The sequence below is a fragment of the Coregonus lavaretus genome, assembly GCF_964263955.1.
Source record: "Coregonus lavaretus genome assembly, contig: HAP1_SCAFFOLD_392, whole genome shotgun sequence".
NCBI classification, from domain to species: domain Eukaryota; kingdom Metazoa; phylum Chordata; class Actinopteri; order Salmoniformes; family Salmonidae; genus Coregonus; species Coregonus lavaretus.
In genome coordinates this window covers 1,011-16,165 of record NW_028158870.1, presented here as the reverse complement: position 1 = coordinate 16,165, position 15,155 = coordinate 1,011, and the positions used below count along the sequence as shown (strand labels likewise).

General features: G+C 46.7%; 1 long non-coding RNA gene across 1 annotated transcript; it reads right to left on the bottom strand.

Moving 5' to 3' along the window:
- Positions 1-12,574: 12,574 nt before the first annotated feature.
- Positions 12,575-13,096, bottom strand: LOC311123516. Its single transcript, XR_014612605.1, has 3 exons — positions 13,085-13,096; positions 12,865-12,956; positions 12,575-12,659 (listed from the first exon to the last, which is right to left on the bottom strand). It is a non-coding gene; the product is annotated as an uncharacterized lncRNA (long non-coding RNA).
- Positions 13,097-15,155: the final 2,059 nt, after the last annotated feature.

Genomic DNA, 15,155 nt, shown 5'->3' with positions numbered 1-15,155 from the left:
CTGGTGGATGGTCTGCTAGCCGATCTGTGAACCACTAGGCTTTGTATTTCTGCCGAAATGGCAGTTAGAAAATAGGTCAAGGGGCTGGTCGCTCTCCCCTCATTTCCTCCGTTGGCTTTAGCCTTGATGATGCTATCTATGATGATGACTATGACCTGTCCAGCCAGAGGACCCAAGATGGCCTCAAGCTCCCTCTCTAACTCAAGGGGAGACTTGTGGCCGAGCGCAATATGCTCTATGGCATGGGAATACATCTTAGAAGTCGCCATGCTTAGCATCTCTTGGGCAAACTGTTGACTTGCTGAGATACTTCCAGTCAGCAGAACTAGAGTTCCCTGACTGACACTTCGCATTAGCTCAGCCCATCTGGAGTTGAGAAGGTTTATAACCAACTCGACAATACCCATCATAAACTTGCCGTCCGTTGACATTTTGCTAGGTCTGTATTTCTCCTGTCTACTCCGTTTGGGCGGCGGTACGATGTCGCCCTGCGACTGGCCGCTCTGGACCATGTCGAAGACAGAGTCCTCAGAGATGCCAAACACAGATCTCAGTGGTGCTGAGTGTGGTCTGTGTCTCATCTCTCTATCGCCACCCTCAGGTGAGGAGACATATCGCTCATTGTCCTCACTCAGCAAAGAGGTCAAACACCTGCAGAATGCACAATAGAAATTAATAATACATGGTAACAAAATAAAAAAATATGATCCAAGAATTTGGGACACAAACTCAACCTTGTTATTGTTATTCAAAGGAAGCATTGTGAACCATCTCAAACCACACTCAGTCCAAACATTAACATTTAGAGTAAACTTTTTAGAGTGGTTGTGTAGTATCTAAGTAGTATTTCTCACTAAGTGGATCTGGAATGGATATTTGTACCTATAACAGGAAAGACCTGCAAAAAGAGGAGGGGATAGAGCTAGGTATCTGTGAGAGGAGGGGATAGGGCTAGGTACCTGTGAGAGGAGAGGATAGGGCTAGGTACCTGTGAGAGGAGGGGATAGGGCTAGGTACCTGTGAGAGGCATGGATAGGGCTAGGTACCTGTGAGAGGAGGGGATAGGGGTAGGTACCTGTGAGAGGCATGGATAGGGCTAGGTACCTGTGAGAGGAGGGGAGAGGGGTAGGTACCTGTGAGAGGCATGGATAGGGCTAGGTACCTGTGAGAGGAGGGGAGAGGGGTAGGTACCTGTGAGAGGAGGGGATAGGGCTAGGTACCTGTGAGAGGAGGGGAAAGGCGTGGGAGTGCGTGTGCTGCAGGCGGTTCTGGCGCTGGTGCACCTGCTGGGTCCTCCACTACAGCTGAATCTGACGCTGCGGCCAAGAGAGGTCACCTCTCCTGCCTCATTACTTCCTGATCCAGAAGAGCTTGGCGAATCAGAGAGCTCTATCTGCATGGTGAGGTCAAGGGCGGGAACAACCACAGTGGATGTAGACTCCATCACCCATGCTACAATATCCATGCACTTGGCACTAAACTCATGTCTGCTCATCTGCAATGTTAAAAGACCATCCAGAGTTAGTTTGTTAAAGGGGCTGCACTGATATAAAACGTAGAACCATTTACTCAAGCTAGTCAATTAAAGCAGTGGTTCAGGATTAAAGGTCCTGCAGGATTTCCACAAATGAATGTTTGGTCCATTTTACCAACATTAACTACTTTAGAGGTGACTATAACTCACCCCGGCACGCATATTCTCACTCAGCAGATTCCAATGGCTGAAAAGTAAATAAATGCAAGTACACAATGAACTACATGACATTACCTCTATTATCTTAGACTACGTTATGGATGGACATGACCTCTATTATTTTAGATTACGTTATGGATGGACATTACCTCTATTATTTTAGATTACGTTATGGATGGACATTACCTCTATTATTTTAGATTACGTTATGGATGGACATTACCTCTATTATCTTAGATTACGTTATGGATGGACATTACCTCTATTATCTTAGACTACGTTATGGATGGACATTACCTCTATTATTTTAGATTACGTTATGGATGGACATTACCTCTATTATTTTAGATTACGTTATGGATGGACATTACCTCTATTATCTTTGATTACGTTATGGATGGACATTACCTCTATTATCTTAGACTACGTTAAGGATGGACCTCTATGGAACTAGGCCACACCCAGACATCCCTGATTGGTTATTTGGTCCGTTGAGTCCTTTGTATTGGCCCGAGACTATGGGAGACTCTCAATCTCCTCACCTCCTTCTCAAAACCCATTGGATGAGAAGGTCAGAAGGGCGGGACCTCTGGCTTTCTCATCCAATGGGTTTTGAGAAGAGAGGACACGAGGAGTATGCAATTGAGATAGGGAACATATCTAGGGGATGCATGGGGAAGCCAAAGAGCAACTTACTCGTCCTTCATGTCCTGCACAAAGGTGTGTAGGTCTGGGTAGCTTCTCTTTCCCCTGCTGAGGGTGAGACTGGTCTGGGAAGTTTCATCCTTGTGGGTCACGGTAGTGAAGGTCACCACTGCAGCCTGATGGCGACAACAGAAAGCAGAGTTAGGCTGGAATTCAATTTTGCGTCATTAAAACACAAAATATCTCAATGAAATGTCATCCATGTAATAGAAAAATACATCATACCTCCTGTGACTGAGATGGGATGGCAACAGCCTCGTCCAACTCACTCTCTCCTTCAACCTCCTGCGACTGAGATGGGATGGCAACAGCCTCGTCCAACTCACTCTCTCCTTCAACCTCCTGCGACTGAGATGGGATGGCAACAGCCTCGTCCAACTCACTCTCTCCTTCAACCTCCTGCGACTGAGATGGGATGGCAACAGCCTCGTCCAACTCACTCTCTCCTTCAACCTCCTGCGACTGAGATGGGATGGCAACAGCCTCGTCCAAATCACTCTCTCCTTCAACCTCCTGCGACCGAGATGGGATGGCAACAGCCTCGTCCAACTCACTCTCTCCTTCAACCTCCTGCGACCGAGATGGGATGGCAACAGCCTCGTCCAACTCACTCTCTCCCTCAACCTCCTGCGACTGAGATGGGATGGCAACAGCCTCGTCCAACTCACTCTCTCCTTCAACCTCCTGCGACTGAGATGGGATGGCAACAGCCTCGTCCAACTCACTCTCTCCTTCAACCTCCTGCGACTGAGATGGGATGGCAACAGCCTCGTCCATCTCACTCTCTCCTTCAACCTCCTGCGACTCAGATGGGATGGCAACAGCCTCGTCCAACTCACTCTCTCCTTCAACCTCCTGCGACTGAGATGGGATGGCAACAGCCTCGTCCAACTCACTCTCTTCTTCAACCTCCTGTGACTGAGTTGGGGTATCTGTGTCTAGAACAGCCTCGTCCAACTTGGTCAGTCTCTCAGCCTCTCTGTGACCTTTTGGGATCTAGATAGAGAAAAGGAATATCTCTTAGGTCACTGCTATAATGTGAGTGTGAGGATGTGTAATTATAGAATTAGAATCACAGAATTAGAATGAATCATTCTAGAATTAGAATAGAATCACTCAAATTCTATGGCTCCAATACTCTTGAGATGACTCGGCCTATCCAGAGCCAAATATTTAGAGAATTCTGCCAACTTTTAAAAGGACTCCATGTTAGCGCCTTGGAGCCTTTCATTTATCCTTTCATTATAAGTAAATTCTAATTATAGATGTTCAGTTACATAGCATTGTTTAAAATGTCAACATTGCCCATGGGGAGCCAGCTGTCATATGGATATCTACTGTGTCATGTAATGTATACATAAACTCAGCAAAAAAAGAAAACGTCCCTTTTTCAGGATCTTTCAAAGATAATTCGTAAAAATCCAAATATCTTCACAGATCTTCATTGTAAAGGGTTTAAACACTGTTTCCCATGCTAGTCCCCTGTAGCTCAGTTGGTAGAGCATGGCGCTTGCAACGCCAGGGTTGTGGGTTTGTTTCCCACGGGGGGCCAGTATGAAAATGTATGCACTCACTAACTGTAAGTTGCTCTGGATAAGAGTGTCTGCTAAATGACTAAAATGTAAAATGTTGTTCAATGAACCATAAACACTTAATGAACATGCACCTGTGCAACGGTCATTAAGACACTAACAGCTTACAGACGGTAGTTATGAAAACTTAGGACCCTAAAGAGGCCTTTCTACTGACTCTGAAAAACACCAAAAGAAAAATGCCCAGGGTCCCTGCTCATCTGCGTGAACGTGCCTTAGGCATGCTGCAAGGAGGCATGAGGACTGCAGATGTGGCCAGGGCAATAAATTGCAATGTCCGTACTGTGAGACGCCTAAGACAGAGCTACAGGGAGACAGGACGGACAGCTGATCATCCTCGCAGTGGCAGACCACGTGTAACAACATCGGCACAGGATCGGAACATCCTGCGGGACAGGTACAGGATGGAAACAACAACTGCCCGAGTTACACCAGGAACGCACAATCCCTCCATCAGTGCTCAGACTGTCCGTAATAGGCTGAGAGAGGCTGGACTGAGGGCTTGTAGGCCTGTTGTAAGGCAAGTCCTCACCAGACATCACCGGCAACACCGTCGCCTATGGGCACAAACACACCGTCGCTCGACCAGACAGGACTGGCAAAAAAGTGCTCTTCACTGACGAGTCGCGGTTTTGTCTCACCAGGGGTGATGGTCGGATTCGTGTTTATCGTCGAAGGAATGAGCGATACACCAAGGCCTGTACTCTGGAGCGGGATCGATTTGGAGGTGGATGGTCCGTCATGGTCTTGGGCGGTGTGTCACAGCATCATCGGACTACGCTTGTTGTCATTGCAGGAAATTTCAACGCTGTGCGTTACAGGGAAGACATCCTCCTCCCTCATGTGGTACCCTTCCTGCAGGCTCATCCTGACATGACCCTCCAGCATGACAATGCCACCAGCCATACTGCTCGTTCTGTGCGTGATTTCCTGCAAGACAGGAATGTCAGTGTTCTGCCATGAAGAGCCTGGATCTGTTGGATCGGAGGGTGAGGGCTAGGATTTAGCCATTCCCCCCAGAAATGTCTGGGAACTTGCAGGTGCCTTGGTGGACGAGGGGGTAACATCTCAGTTTATGTCTCAGTTGTTGAATCTTGTTATGTTCATACAAATATTTACATTACATTTTTACATTTTAGTCATTTAGCAGACGCTCTTATCCAGAGCGACTTACAGTTAGTGAGTGCATACATTCTTTTATTTGTTTATTTTATTTTTATTCTTTTTTTATATATATATATATATTTTTTTTCATACTGCCCCCCCGTGGGTATCGAACCCACAACCCTGGCGTTGCAAACGCCATGCTCTACCAACTGAGCTACATCCCTGCCGGCCATTCCCTCCCCTACCCTGGACGACGCTGTGCCAATTGTGCACCGCCCCATGGGTCTCCCGGTCGCGGCCGGCTACGACAGAGCCTGGATTCGAACCAGGATCTCTAGTGGCACAGCTAGCACTGCGATGCAGTGCCTTAGAACACTGCGCCACTCGGGAGATGCGTTATTTACACGTTAAGTTTGCTGAAAATAAACGCAGTTGACAGTGAGAGGACGTTTCTTTTTTTGCTGAGTTTATATCTCAATGTCCCAACTCTCTAAATACATGGCTCTGGGCCTACCTCTCCATAGGCGGTGACCTTTGACCTACTACTGAATCTGTATCTGTAGGCCTATGTGATCCTGTAACCAGTCACAAATGTGTCATTAGTGTAAATCACTTACCTGACTTCCTTCATAACATCAGCTTCATTGATGGGGTCATCCAGGTCTATGAGGGTGAGGTCATTTCCATTGACCTCTGACCTCTGAAAGACAGCACAAAGTCATGTTTAGATGTCACCTACTGTGTCGCCTTTTGCCGTGTTCAAAACAACTGGGAAATCTCTGACTTCCGACTTCAGTGCGTTCAAGACAACTGGGAAATAGGAAAAAAAAACAAGCTCCGACTGGGAAAAATCGTTTTGAACAGTCATCCAACTCGGAATTCCAAGTCGGAAGCAGCGCGGCTTGGCGGGTCATGTTTTGGAGGACGCCTGACTCAACCTTCACCTCTCCCGAGCCCGCTGGGGAGTTGCAGCGATGAGACAAGATCGTAACAAGATCGTAACTACCAATTGGATATCACGAAAAATTGGGGAGAAAAAGGGGATAAAATTACCACCACAAAATGTAAAAAGGAATTCCAAGTCGGAAACTCTGGCATCTTTCTAGAGCTCCGACTTTCCGACCTGAAGATCACGGACGTCATGATTTGACCTAGTTATTTTTTTCGAGTTCCCAGTTGCCTTGAGAGCACCATTAACCCAACTCTCATTGTCACATCATAATGCATCATATTCAGAGAAATAGAATCACCAGAACATCATATCAGGTGTGCAGTTCAGTTTACCAGTCAAATTGCCAAGGTCAGAGGCTCTATCCTTTCTAGTGATTCTATTTCTATGGTCACATAATAATGCATCATATCTATGCTTGTGTCCGAAATAGCACCCTAGTTCCAATATAGTGCACTTCTTTTGGCTGGAGCCCTATAGAGTCCCACAGTATGAGTCATAATACCCATAAAACCTAGTGGTCTGGCAGCCTCTGGAACTGCCGTTCTGCAGCCAACAAGGCAGAGTTAATCTCAGCCTATGCTACCCTCCAGTCCCTCGACTTCTTGGCGCTGACGGAAACATGGATTACCACAGAAAACACTGCTACTCCTACTGCTCTTTCCTCGTCTAACCATGTGTTCTCGCATACCCCGAGAGCATCTGGTCGGCGCGGCGGTGGCACAGGAATCCTCATCTCTCCAAAGTGGACATTCTCTCTTTTTCCCCTGACCCATCTGTCTATCTCCTCATTTGAATTCCATGCTGTCACATCACTAGCCCATTCAAGCTTAACATCCTTGTCATTTATCGCCCTCCAGGTTCCCTTGGAGAGTTCATCAATGAGCTTGACGCCTTGATAAGTTCCTTTCCTGAGGATGGCTCACCCCTCACAGTTCTGGGTGACTTTAACCTCCCTACGTCTCTGCCTTTGACTCATTTCTCTCTGCCTCCTTCTTTCCACTCCTTTCCTCTTTTGACCTCACCCTCTCACCGTCCCCCCCTACTCACAAGGCAGGCAATACGCTTGACCTCATCTTTACTAGATGCTGTTCTTCTACTAATCTCACTGCAACTCCCCTCCAAGTCTCCGACCACTACTTTGTATCCTTTTCTCTCTCGCTCTCCTCCAACACTACTCACTCTGCCCCTACTCAGATGGTAATGTGCCATCACAACCTTCGCTCTCTCTCTCCCGCTACTCTCTCCTCTTCCATCCTATCATCTCTTCCCTCTGCTAAATCATTCTCCCTCCGATCTCCTGATTCTGCCTCCTCAACCCTCCTCTCCTCCCTTTCTGCATCTTTTGACTCTCTATGTCCCCTATCCTCCCGGCCGGCTCGGTCCTCCCCTCCTGCTCCGTGGCTTGACGACTCATTGCGAGCTCACAGAAGAGGGCTCCGGGCAGCCGAGCGGAAATGGAGGAAAACTAGACTCCCTGCGGACCTGTCATCTTTTCACTCCCTCCTCTCTACATTCTCTTCCTCTGTTTCCGCTGCTAAAGCCACTTTCTACCACTCTAAATTTCAAGCCTATGCCTCTAACCCTAGGAAGCTCTTTGCCACCTTCTCCTCCCTGCTGAATCCTCCTCCCCCACCCTCCTCCCTCTCTGTGGATGACTTCGTCAACCATTTTGAAAAGAAGGTTGACGACATCCGATCCTCATTTATTAAGTGAAATGACACCGCTGGTCCTGCTCACACTGCCCTACCCTATGCTTTGACTTTTTTCTCCCCTCTCTCTCCAGATGAAATCTTGCGACTTGTGACGGCCGGCCGCCCAACAACCTGCCTGCTTGACCCTATCCCGTCCTCTCTTCTCCAGACCATTTCCGGAGACCTTCTCCCTTACCTCACCTCACCTCACCTCCCACATCAACTCATCCTTGACCGCTGGCCATGTCCCTTCCGTCTTCAAGAGAGCGAGAGTTGCACCCCTCCTCAAAAAACCTACACTCGATCCCTCCGATGTCAACAACTACAGACAAGTAAGTATCCCTTCTTTCTTTTCTCTCCAAATCTCTTGAGCGTGCCGTCTCTAGCCAACTCTCCTGCTATCACTCTCAGAATGACCTTCTTGATCCAAACCAGTCAGGTTTCAAGACTGGTCATTCAACTGAGACTGCTCTTCTCTGTGTCATGGAGGCTCTCCGCACTGCTAAAGCTAACTCTCTCTCCTCTGCTCTTATCCTTCTAGACCTATCCGCTGCCTTTGATATTGTGAACCATCAGATCCTCCTCTCCACCCTCTCCGAGTTGGGCATCTCCGGCGCTGCTCACTCTTGGATTGCGTCCTACCTGACAGGTCGCTCCTACCAGGTAGCGTGGCGAGAATCTGTCTCCGCACCATGTGCTCTCACCACTGGTGTCCCCCAGGGCTCAGTTCTAGGCCCTCTCCTATTCTCTCTATACACCAAGTCACTTGGCTCTGTCATATCCTCACATGGTCTCTCCTATCATTGCTACGCAGACGACACACAATTAATTTTCTCCTTTCCCCCTTCTGATAACCAGGTGGCGAATCGCATCTCTGCATGTCTGGCAGACATATCAGTGTGGATGTCGGATCACCACCTCAAGCTGAACCTCTGCAAGACGGAGCTGCTCTTCATCCCTGGGAAGGACTGCCCGTTCCATGATCTCGCCATCACGGTTGACAACTCCATTGTGTCCTCCTCCCAGAGTGCAAAGAGCCTTGGCGTGACCCTGGACAACACCCTGTCATTCTCTGCTAACATCAAAACGGTGACCCGATCCTGCAGGTTCATGCTCTACAACATTTGCAGAGTACGACTCTACCTTACACAGAAAGCGGCACAGTTCCTAATCCAGGCACATGTCATCTCCCGTCTGGATTACTGCAACTCGCTGTTGGCTGGGCTCCCTGCCTGTGCCATTAAACCCCTACAACTTATCCAGAACGCCGCAGCCCGTCTGGTGTTCGACCTTCCCAAGTTCTCTCATGTCACCCCGCTCAGTTGAGGCTCGCATCTACTACAAGACCATGGTGCTTGCCTACGGAGCTGTGAGAGGAACGGCACCTCCTTACCTTCAGGCTCTGGCACCCCAATGGTGGAACAAGCTCCCCCACGACGCCAGGACAGCGGAGTCACTGACCACCTTCCGGAGACACTTGAAACCCTACCTCTTTAAGGAATACCTGGAATAGTATGAAGTAATCCTTCTACCCCCCCCCTCCCCCCCCATAAAAAAAAAGAAGAAAAATAAGTGGTTGTCCCACTGGCTATCATAAGTTGAATACACCAATTGTTGAATGCACCATTGTAAGTCGCTCTGGATAAGAGCGTCTGCTAAATGATATAAATGTAAAATGTAAATATACTGATAAAAGTCAACTTGTCCGAGAGAGATTTACATGGTTACAAAAACGTCACGCCAGGGTAAGCCTACACGAAATACAGCCCTTATTTTATGTGTTTCTAAAATCGGCTATGGGAAAAATGAATGGTGGAAAAACGATTGGAACCATGTCCCTGTTTGACCGCTAGGTTTTTTGGGTATTATCACACCTCCACTGTGGGACTCTATAGAGGGGTTGGTTGTTAAGCAACAAAACTGGCATGCAACTATGGGGCAAAATAGACAGGGTTTGACTTAGACTGTTGACAACATGTAAACTATATTTAGTCTCTAAATGTTTAATGCAAACATAAATACATTTGAACAATGAACTCGTCTCAAATACATTGTTACAGTTGTTGTTGGTTAGCTAGGTAGCGAATTTGAGTCATTGCATAGACATGATATCAGTCAAAACACCTCAAAACAAGACATGGTATCAATAACACCATACAACAAGCTGAAACATGCCACAGAGCTACGATTCCCCACATGGCAGCTTGTTGTTAGCTGAGGTTCAGAATCATAACAAGATACACGACTTCGGGCCATCGATGCGCGGGCATCGTTTTCGTGACGTCAGCCAACCCTTCTATGGCTCCTGGTCAAAAGTAGTACACTAGCCTACATAGGGAATAGGGTGCCATTTTGGACGAAATTATGAAGGTGCTGTCATAACCTTTGACCCCCATTTGACCCTACTGTACCTTTAGCCAACTCTCATGACTCCCCGGCCATAGACTTTCTAGTTTGATATTACAGCATGAATAGCACATTATTTCATTTGTTAAACAATATTTAATCCACAGTAATTAATATAATTGAAGATTTAAAAATAAATAACATGCCTACCTTGAACTCTTTATTCTCCATCTCCTTGCAAAATCAGCACATTTCCTTGCCAAAATGAACGCGCATCCAGAGCGAAAACAAACGCAATCCTCCAGCACTAGGGAGGTTTAGACTGAACTGCTCCAGCGGTTTTTCATCAGTTTCAACGTTTATCAGTGATGACGTAACAATGACCTGTACAGATTTGACGCACTTTCGATCTCGTGCTGATGCAACACTCTGTGTTGTTGAAAGCTCATGTATGGAAATCCTGCGAGTTGTAAACAAATTTAGGCTATTGTTGCCCTTAAAACTGTAATGTTGAGGACGCCATGAAAAATAAAATACATAACCCACACCGTTAGGCCAAGGTACATGCAATATTCATCACTTTGCCAATAGACTTCTTGTTCCTTGTTGTATGTAGCCTTTCTTTTGGGATTAGCACCACTGTCACCTAGAAATTGATACTGCGGTTGTCACATAAAACAGATAACCCATAGTTCATTATTAAATAACATAACTCATTTCTTTATTTTATTACTCATAAAATATACAGCAATCTTCAGATACTGAAAGAATTCATGGGAGTTTCGATTCAGTCACTATTTCATATGTACATGCTAGTTTCATCCTTTTAAAGAAAAAAAGGACACGAAAAAACCTGTGAACCTCCTGATCCTGATTTGACGAACATAGCATATGTATTGTACATATTTCCAGTTAAAATTATTTTAAAAAAGAGACAAAAACGGGGGTTTGAACAAGCAATCACATAAAAGGTTTGAGTGGTTTCATTTTTTTGAAGAAGTTAAGCAAGCAAAACCTGTCAAAATACATTGATTATAAGACCAAGACAAATAATATATATATATTTTTTTCAACAGAAGAAAATCTAAATGCTGCTGTCCTACCATTGGTTTACAGTGTTTCTCCTCTCCAAGGGAGGCATGTTTTCCCCCTCGTATGCCTCGGAATAGTATCAGTGCTTTTCACAAACGTTGTATTACTTAGTGTGCATCATTGTTTTCGCTCATACAGCTGCCCCTACTCTCCTAACCTCCCCTCAGTAACTAAAGAAGGCACAAAATGATGACATAAATATCACAAGAAAGAATACATGAATTAATAATTTACTTTCTAAAATATTTTCTAGAGGGCAAAGGACAGGTAGGTTTAATAACGCAAATGTAAAAAGTCCTGTCGCTCACATACAAATGCAAAATCTAAATGGCACCCTATTCTTTATAGAGTACACTACTTTTGACCAGAACCCTATGGCCCTGGTCAAAAGTAGTGTACTATAAAGGGAATAGGGTGCCATTGGGGATGGAAATTCTTTGAAATTACTCATGAGAGCAAATACTACGATTCTTTGGTTCCCACAGAGGGTCAGGAGCTTAAGACATGAATGATATTATTAAAATGTTTGTTCATAAAAAATAAATGATTTCCCCTCCTCCCACATGGATTACAGACAAGAGGCTAGGTGCGTTCTGACTGTCTTAGTGTGCGGATAAACATGACCATCACTCTCATAAAACTTAAATGAAACATCACTCCTTATGTTTTTTCTCAGGCCAAAACGCTCAATCCCATTTCTACTGTCAAAACAGGTTTTGAAAAGGCTTCTTCCGCATCTTTTGGTCCATGTCTGTTTTTCACTCAGTGAAGTGCTACTATCCCCTTGGACTACAGGTTATTGCCGTCATAAGGTGTCCGTCTGTCTGTTGGCTGGACAGTTTCTACCGTTTAGGACCTTTGTGGGTAAAGGTAAAGGTGGGGTATAGCAGCAGCAGTTCCTCTGAAGTCCAGTATCTGCTGGAAGGACACCTGGTGGTACGAGAGGATGAGTGTGGCCAGCCAGCCTGTTGTGCCTCCCCCTCTCCCTCCCTCCCTCCATTTCTCTCTCTCCATCTGCAGGACTCTTAAGGCTCCTGTGCGGACTGTCTCGGCTCGTGCCCTCCCAAAGCTGGCTGTGGTGATTTAAGACACGGTGTGTATGTGTGGATTTGTTTGTGGCCTCTGCCCCACTTCACTGTCCATCCGCCTACCCTTGGCTCCCCTCCTGGGCAGCGACCACCACCCCCCTCAGTATGTCTCTGAGTCTGAGTCGTTGAGTTCCTCATCCTTGTAGAAGCCTCCATCGTGGTCGCGGTGGCCGATGTTGTTGAAGCTGCAGTAGGAGCTGTGCTCGCTGCGCAGCACGGGCAGGCTGTCGAAGGTCACACTCTTGGAGGGGCTGGTGGTGTAGTGGTTAATGGCACTGAAGGACAGGCTGGGCGCCGGGTTGCAGGGGGACACGGGCATCATGGTGGCCAGGATCAGCGCCAGGCAGTCCGCCACGTCTTTGTTGGGGGCGCAGGCCAAGGCAGGCGTGTAACCTGAGGGGTTCAAACAGAACAGCAGAGGGTCACTTCAGGAGCATCACCGTTTACTATAACACTTTTGGTGAAAAACATGAAATAACAGCAGGCTAGGAGATACAAAGTTAAGACAATAACCAAGCAGTGGACTAGAGAGAAACATTTGTGGACACATTGAGAAGAGAAGTACAGAAGAAAACGGTGTTAGCGTTATGGATCTTACCATTGTCATCGACTGCTAGCACGCTAGCACCCTTCACTAGTAGCTCCTGAACCACCACCGTCAGACCATTTCTGGCTGCAACGTGTAACGGCCTGAGGAGAAAGTACCGTCAGATTAGCCAGCAGCAAATGAGGATACCTCCCAAATGCCAGACTATTCCCTATATAGTGCACTTCTTCTAATTCTTCTGGCCCAATTAATACAGCTGAACCATACGTACGTCTGTAAGGCTGCGTTAGTCGAGTTGATGAGGTTCCTGTCTGTAATCTTCTCCAATATCAACAAAGCACTGGTTTCATGCCCCTTTAAAAACCAGAGTCAAACATGTCAGACCAAAATGTCAACCAGAGAGAGCCAACTGTTCAGATGAACGTCATCTTCATGTGGGGATGCTCACCTTACTGCAGGCCAGATGAAGAGCAGTGTTCTTGACTGCATCCTGCAGGGTGAGCTCTGCTTTGGCACTGCTCACCAACAGCTCTGACACAGACAGAGAAACATAAAGAAACTCAATTAGGAAATGAAGCGACTTATTAAAATGTAAAACAGACATGTTGAACTTAAGCCGGCTGGGCGAGGCAAAGCGGAGGAGAGGGGGCTGCGTACCGACAGCGTTGGTTTGTCCGTTCTCAGCAGCCATCATGAGGGAGGTCTTCCCGGAGGCATCGGGGGAGTTGACCTGGGCGTTGTGGCCTAGCAGCAGCTGAAGACACTCCACGTGGTCCGTGAAAGCCGCCGCATGCAGGGGGGTCCTGGAGAGAGAGGAAACTTATTTCACCGATATCATGTAGGACTGTTATAAACAAGTTTGTTCAATTAACCCTGTTTATACCATAGAAATATAAAATCACTAATAGATGTATTAAAAGTAATCTACAATCCCTCATCCAACCCCAGAGGTCATTTTATTCCCAAGACAACATTATTCTCCAGAAGAAAAGGACTTTGTCATGTGCTGTAGTTACCGGTTCTTGGTGTCAGTGGCGTTGACAATGGCCGGCCCCAGAGTGTCAATCAGCATCTCTGCAGCCCCCTCGTTGTCATTGATCACAGCACAGTGGAGGGGGCTGAACGAGTTGCCCTCGGTGACATATGCTATGACAAAGTCCTGTTTCAGTGTAAGGTCCTCCACTGAGAGTCATAACCCCTAATTCTGTTGTAGTCTTGTTCATTCCCCCACATGGATCTGTCCACACCAATCGAATGCTTTTCAAGCCACAAGAGGGAGTGAATGAGTGTACACTTCATGGAGGAGAGAACAGAGCTACAGTCCAGTTAGTCAGTACGTACCGTTGTATGTAGGGGTGTAACGATCCATCTACTACATCGATGTATCGATTTATATTCCTATGATCCAACTACATCGATCTGTGCTCGGTGAGTTGGCCTTTTGGACAACATATATCACTCTAACATCGTTTTAAAATGTAATAAATCGATTGTATCGATACTAGGAAATAACCCATTGGATTTAAGCACGTCAGACTTTATATGGATGTTTTTTCTTAGCACTTTTAATGATAAAGGCTTTAAACATTACTCGATTCAGTCTGCCTATCCGTGACGTCATCGCCCCACGCCAGCAGCAGCGCAAAGGCGCAAAGACAACAAAACATAGCATGGCGGACGACAGAGGAGAAGCCGACGAGCGAGAAATTATCAAGCCACCATTGCGGTCCTTACAAGAAACAGGAATCTAGGAAACTTCACCTGCACTGTCCAGTATCCAGGTATTTATTTCAGTCACACTGGTTGAATTTTTGGCTAAAAGGTTACTGAATCGATTTCAAGTCACTGAATCGTTTCGGATCGTATCGTTCTAAATGAACCAATATCGTCCTTGAATCGTATCGACAACCACGAATCGTGATACAAATCGAATCGTTACACCCCTAGTTGTATGGCCTGCCTAATTCAGGGACATGTTTACGGTGCTGAAGAGAGAAAATCAGAAAATATCTAGTGTTCCGTTAGTCCAGTACGTACCGTTGTAGCAGGCCCAGTGTAGTGGCGTGTAGCCCTGGTTGTCTGTGATGACGGGGAGGGTCTCCACTGACTGGGCGGCGTGTAGGAGCCCCCCCAGCACCCCGATGTGTCCGGATGCCGCCGCCAGGTGGACAGGGGTCCGCCCCTTACAGTCCCGAACCAGGAAGCTGGCGCTGTGCTGCAGCAGGGCCTCCACACACTCCTCATGACCCGTCAACGCCTGGGAGGAAGGGCAGGGAGACAAGAATGGATTTGAATAACTAATAATCAATGATATAATAATGAATCATCAATTATTACAAATG